The sequence below is a fragment of the Arachis ipaensis genome, chromosome B10 (assembly GCF_059453495.1).
Source record: "Arachis ipaensis isolate K30076 ecotype BB chromosome B10, ASM5945349v1, whole genome shotgun sequence".
Classification (NCBI taxonomy): Eukaryota; Viridiplantae; Streptophyta; class Magnoliopsida; order Fabales; family Fabaceae; genus Arachis; species Arachis ipaensis.
In genome coordinates, this window is record NC_142435.1 from 80851856 (window position 1) to 80857522 (window position 5667).

The 5667-nt window shown below is 40.0% G+C and overlaps 1 non-coding gene across 1 annotated transcript; it reads left to right on the forward strand.

The window, feature by feature from the left end:
• The first annotated feature begins 4533 nt into the window (after window positions 1-4533).
• Window positions 4534-4641, forward strand: LOC148580581 (small nucleolar RNA R71). Its single transcript, XR_015895826.1, has one exon. It is a non-coding gene; the product is annotated as a small nucleolar RNA R71 (small nucleolar RNA).
• Window positions 4642-5667: the final 1026 nt, after the last annotated feature.

Below are 5667 nucleotides of genomic sequence, written 5' to 3' on the forward strand. Positions count from 1 at the left end.
GAGATGGCCAGCCCCCTAAAACGTGATCACAGGATCAAAATACAATCCAGGATGCCTAATACAATAGTAAGAGGTCCTATTTATAATAAACTAGTCACTAGGGTTTACATGAGTAAGTAATTGATGCATAAATCCACTTCCGGGGCCCACTTGGTGTGTGTTTGGGCTGAGCTTGAGTGTAGCACGTGCAGAGGCCATTTGTGGAGTTGAACGCCAAGTTCTGTGCCAGTTTGGGCGTTCAACTCTGGTTTTGGATCCTTTTCTGGCGCTGGACGCCAGATTTTGGCAGAAGGCTGGCGTTGAACGCCAGTTTACGTCGTCAATTCTTGGCCAAAGTATGGACTATTATATATTGCTGGAAAGCCCTGGATGTCTACTTTCCAACGCAATCGGAAGCGCGCCATTTCGAGTTCTGTAGCTCCAGAAAATCTACTTTGAGTGCAGGGAGGTCAGAATCCAACAGCATCAGCAGTCCTTTTTCAACCTCTGAATCTGATTTCTGCTCAAGTCCCTCAATTTCAGCCAGAAAATACCTGAAATCACAGAAAAACACACAAACTCATAGTAAAGTCCAGAAATGTGAATTTAACATAAAAACTAATGAAAACATCCCTAAAAGTAACTAGATCCTACTAAAAACATACTAAAAACAATGCCAAAAAGCGTATAAATTATCCGCTCATCACAACACCAAACTTAAATTGTTGCTTGTCCCCAAGCAACTGAAAATCAAATAGGATAAAAAGAAGAGAATATACTATAAATTCCAAACTATCAATGAAACAGAGCTTCAATCATATGAGCGGGACTTATAGCTTTTTGCCTCTTGAATAGTTTTGGCATCTCACTTTATCCATTGAAGTTTAGAATGATTGGCATCTATAGGAACTTCAGATTTCGAATGGTGTTATTGACTCTCCTAGTTCAGTATGATGATTCTTGAACACAGCTTCTTTATGAGTCTTGGCCGTGGCCCTAAGCACTTTGTTTTCCAGTATTACCACCGGATACATAAATGCCACAGACACATAATTGGGTGAACCTTTTCAGATTGTGACTCAGCTTTGCTAAAGTCCCCAATTAGAGGTGTCCAGGGTTCTTAAGCACACTCTTCTTTTGCTTTGGACCTTGACTTTAACCACTCAGTCTCAAGTTTTCACTTGACACCTACACGCCACAAGCACATGGTTAGGGACAGCTTGGTTTAGCCGCTTAGACCAGGATTTTATTCCTTTAGGTCCTCCTATCCACTGATACTCAAAGCCTTGGGATCCTTTTTATTTGCCCTTGCCTTTTGGTTTTAAGGGTTATTTGTCTTTTTCTGCTTGCTTTTTCTTTCTATTTTTTTTCTACATTTTTTTTCGCCTATTTTTTTTTTTCTCTGCAAGCTTTGTTCTTTGCTGCTTTTTCTTGCTTCAAGAATCATTTTTATGATTTTTCAGATTATCAAATAACATGTCTCCTAGTCATCATTCTTTCAAGAGCCAACATATTTAACATTCTTAAACAACAACTTCAAAAGACATATGCACTGTTCAAGCATACATTCAGAAAACAAGAAGCATTGTCACCACATCAATATAATTAAACTAAGTTCAAGGATAAATTCGAAACTCATGTACTTCTTGTTCTTTTAAATTAAAACAGTTTTTATTTTAAGAGAGGTGATGGATTCATAGGACATTCATAACTTTAAGACAAAGTTACTAACTACTAATGATCATGTAATGAAGACACAAACATAGATAAGGACATAACATAGAAAACGAAAAGCAGAAGAAGTAAGAACAAGGAATGAGTCCACCTTAGTGATGTCCTTGAGCTCTTCTATGTCTCTTCCTTGCCTTGGCTGCTCCTCCTTCATTGCTTTTAGATCTTCTCTGATTTCATGAAGGATGATGGAGTGCTCTTGATGTTCCACCCTTAGTTGCTTCCAATAATTGTGTGGAAGAAAATGTATCCCCTGAGGTATCTTAGGGATCTCTTGATCTGCAGTCAAATGTTCTACCATTGAGCTATAGACCCTTGATGGAAGCTTTTGTCTTCCCTTTCCTCTTTCTAGAGGTTTCTCTGGCCTTAGGTGCCATCAATGGTTATGGAAAAAACAAAAAAGCTATGCTTTTACCACACCAAACTTAGAATGTTGCTCGCCCTCGAGCAAAAGAAGAAAGAATAGAAGAAGAAGAAGAGGATATGGAGGAGATGGATGGAGGTGTGTATTCGGCCATATGGGTGGGATTGGGTGGGAGAGAGAGATGTTGAATTTTGAAGGTAGTGGTTGTATGGATGTGAGTGGTAAATGGAAAAAAAGAAGGGATGATTATGAATGGAAAGAGAGATGATGAGGTAGGTGGGGATCCTGTGGGGTCCACAGATCCTGAGATGATCCTGTGGGGTCCACAGATCCTGAGGTGTCAAGGCATTTACATCCCTGCACCAATTTAGGCATGTAAAATGCCCTTGCACACAACTCTGGGCGTTCAGCGCCAGGTTGGTGCCCATTTTGGGCGTTCAACGCCCCTTTGCTGCCATTTCTGGCGTTGAACGCCAGAACCATGCTTGTTCTGGGCGTTCAGCGCCAGGATGCTCCCATTCTGGGCGTTCAGCGCCAGAACTATGCTCTGTTCTGGCGTTTGAACGCCAGACAGATGCTCCTCCAGGGTGTGATTTTTCTTCTGCTGTTTTTGATTCCGTTTTCAATTTTTATATTTATTTTGTGACTCCACATGATCATGAACCTAAGAAAACATGAAAAACAATAAAAATAAGAATTAGATAAACATTGGGTTGCCTCCCAACAAGCGCTTCTTTAATGTCAATAGCTTGACAGTGGGCTCTCATGGAGCCTCACAGATGTGCAGAGCTTTGTTGAGACTCTCCAACACCAAACTTAGAGTTTGGATATGGGAGTTCAACACCAAACTTAGAGTTTGGTTGTGGCCTCCCAACACCAAACTTAGAGTTTGATTGTGGGGGCTCTGATTGACTCTGCTTGGAGAGAAGCTTTTTCTGCTTCCTCTCCATAGTTGCAGAGGGAGATCCTTGTGTTTTGAATACAAGGGAGTTCTCATTCCATTGAAGGACTATTTCACCTCTGTCAACATCAATCACAGCTCTTGCTGTGGCCAGGAAAGGTCTTCCTAGGATGATGGATTCATCCTCTTCCTTTCCAGTATCCAGGACTATGAAATCAGCAGGGATGTAAAGGCCCTCAACCTTTACTAATACATCTTCTACTTGTCCATAAGCCTGTTTTCTTGAGCTGTCTGCCATCTCTAGTGAGATTTTAGCAGCTTGCACCCCATAGATTCCTAGTTTCTCTATTACAGAGAGGGGCATGAGGTTTATCCCTGAACCAAGGTCACACAGAGCCTTAAAGATCATGGTGCCTATGGTACAAGGGATTATGAACTTTCCAGGATCCTGTCTCTTCTGAGGCAATGTCAGTTGATCCAGATCACTTAGTTCATTGATGAACAAGGGAGGTTCAACTTCCCATGTATCAATGCCAAATAATTTGGCATTCAGCTTCATGATTGCACCAAGAAACTTGGCAGTTTGCTCTTCAGTAACATCCTCATTCTCTTCAGAAGAGGAATACTCATCATAGCTCATGAAGGGCATAAGGAGGTTCAATGGAATCTCTATGGTCTCTAGATGAGCCTCAGAGTCCTTTGGTTCCTCAGAGGGAAGCTCCTTATTGATCACTGGACGTCCCAGGAAGTCTTCCTCCTTGGGATTCGCGTCCTCTCCTCTCCTCACAGGTTCGGCCATGGCGCTTATGTCAATGGCCTTGCACTCTCCTTTTGGATTCTCTTCTGTATTGCTTGGGAGAGTACTAGGAGGGATTTCAGTGATCCTTTTACTCAGCTGGCCCACTTGTGCTTCCAGATTTCTAATGGAAGACCTTATTTCATTCATGAAACTTACAGTGGCCTTAGATAGATCAGAGACTAGATTTGCTAAATTAGAAGCATTTTGTTCAGAGTTCTCTGTCTGTTGCTGAGTTGATGATGGAAAAGGCTTGCTATTGCTAAACCTGTTTCTTCCACCATTATTAAAGCCTTGTTGAGGCTTTTTATCCTTCCATGAGAAATTTGGATGATTTCTCCATGTTGAGTTATAGGTGTTTCCATAAGGTTCACCTATGTAATTTACCTCTGCTATTGCAGGGTTCTCAGGATCATAAGCTTCTTCTTCAGAAGATGCCTCTTGAGTACTGTTGGATGCAGCTTGCATTCCATGCAGACTCTGAGAAATCATATTAACTTGCTGAGTCAATATTTTGTTCTGAGCCAATATGGCATTCAGAGTATCAACTTCAAGAACTCCCTTCTTCATAGGCGTCTCATTACTCACAGGATTCCTTTCAGAAGTGTACATGAACTGGTTATTAGCAACCATGTCAATGAGTTCTTGAGCTTCTGCAGGAATTTTCTTTAGGTGAATGGATCCACCTGCAGAGGTGTCTAGTGACATCTTTGATAGCTCAGATAAACCATCATAGAATATATCCAGGATGGTCCATTCTGAAAGCATGTCAGAAGGACACTTTTTGGTCAACTGTTTGTATCTTTCCCAAGCTTCATAGAGGGATTCACCTTCTTTCTGTCTGAAGGTTTGAACATCAGCTCTAAGCTTGCTCAGCTTTTGAGGAGGAAAGTACTTGGCTAAGAAAGCCGTGACCAGCTTATCCCAAGAGTTCAGGCTGTCTTTAGGTTGAGAATCCAACCATAATCTAGTTCTGTCTCTTACAGCAAAAGGGAAAAGCATGAGCCTGTAGACTTCAGGATCTACTCCATTAGTCTTAACAGTATCACATATCTGCAAGAATTCAGTTAAGAACTGAAAAGGATCTTCAGATGGAAGTCCATGAAACTTGCAGTTCTGCTGCATCAGAGAAACTAATTGAGGTTTCAGCTCAAAATTGTTTGCTCCAATGGCAGGAATGGAGATGCTTCTTCCATGTAAATTGGAATTAGGTGCAGTAAAGTCACCAAGCATCTTCCTTACATTATTATTATTTTCTGCTGCCATCTCCTCTGCCTGTTCAAAAATTTCTGAAAGGTTATCTCTGGATTGTTGTATTTTAGCTTCTCTTAATTTTCTCTTCAGAGTCCTTTCAGGTTCTGGATCTGCTTCCACAAGAATGTTCTTATCCTTGCTCCTGCTCATATGACAAAGAAGAAGGCACAGAAAAAAAATAATAATAATAGAGATCCTTTATATCACAGTATAGGGATCCCTGTGTGAGTAAAAGAAAAGAGGGGGAGACAAAGAATGTGATGTAAAGGAAGAAACACAACTGTACCGATGGAAGAGATGTGAGATGAGATGTTAGGATATGAATGAATAGAATAAGATGGGAGAGGGGGAATTTTCGAAAATATTTTTGAAAAAGAGTTAGTGATTTTTGAAAAATGGTTTTTGAAAAATGTTTAGTATTTTTTTCGAAATTTTTTTTTAAATCAAAAATAAAAATAATTAGTTAATAAAAAAGAAATTTTTGAAAAAGAGGGAAGATATTTTCGAAAATTAGAGAGAGAGAGTTAGTTAGGTAGTTTTGAAAAAGTTAAGAAACAAACAAAAAGTTAGTTAGTTAGTTGAAACAAATTTTGAAAACCAATTTTGAAAAGATAAGTAGTTAGGAGGTTAGGAAAGATATTT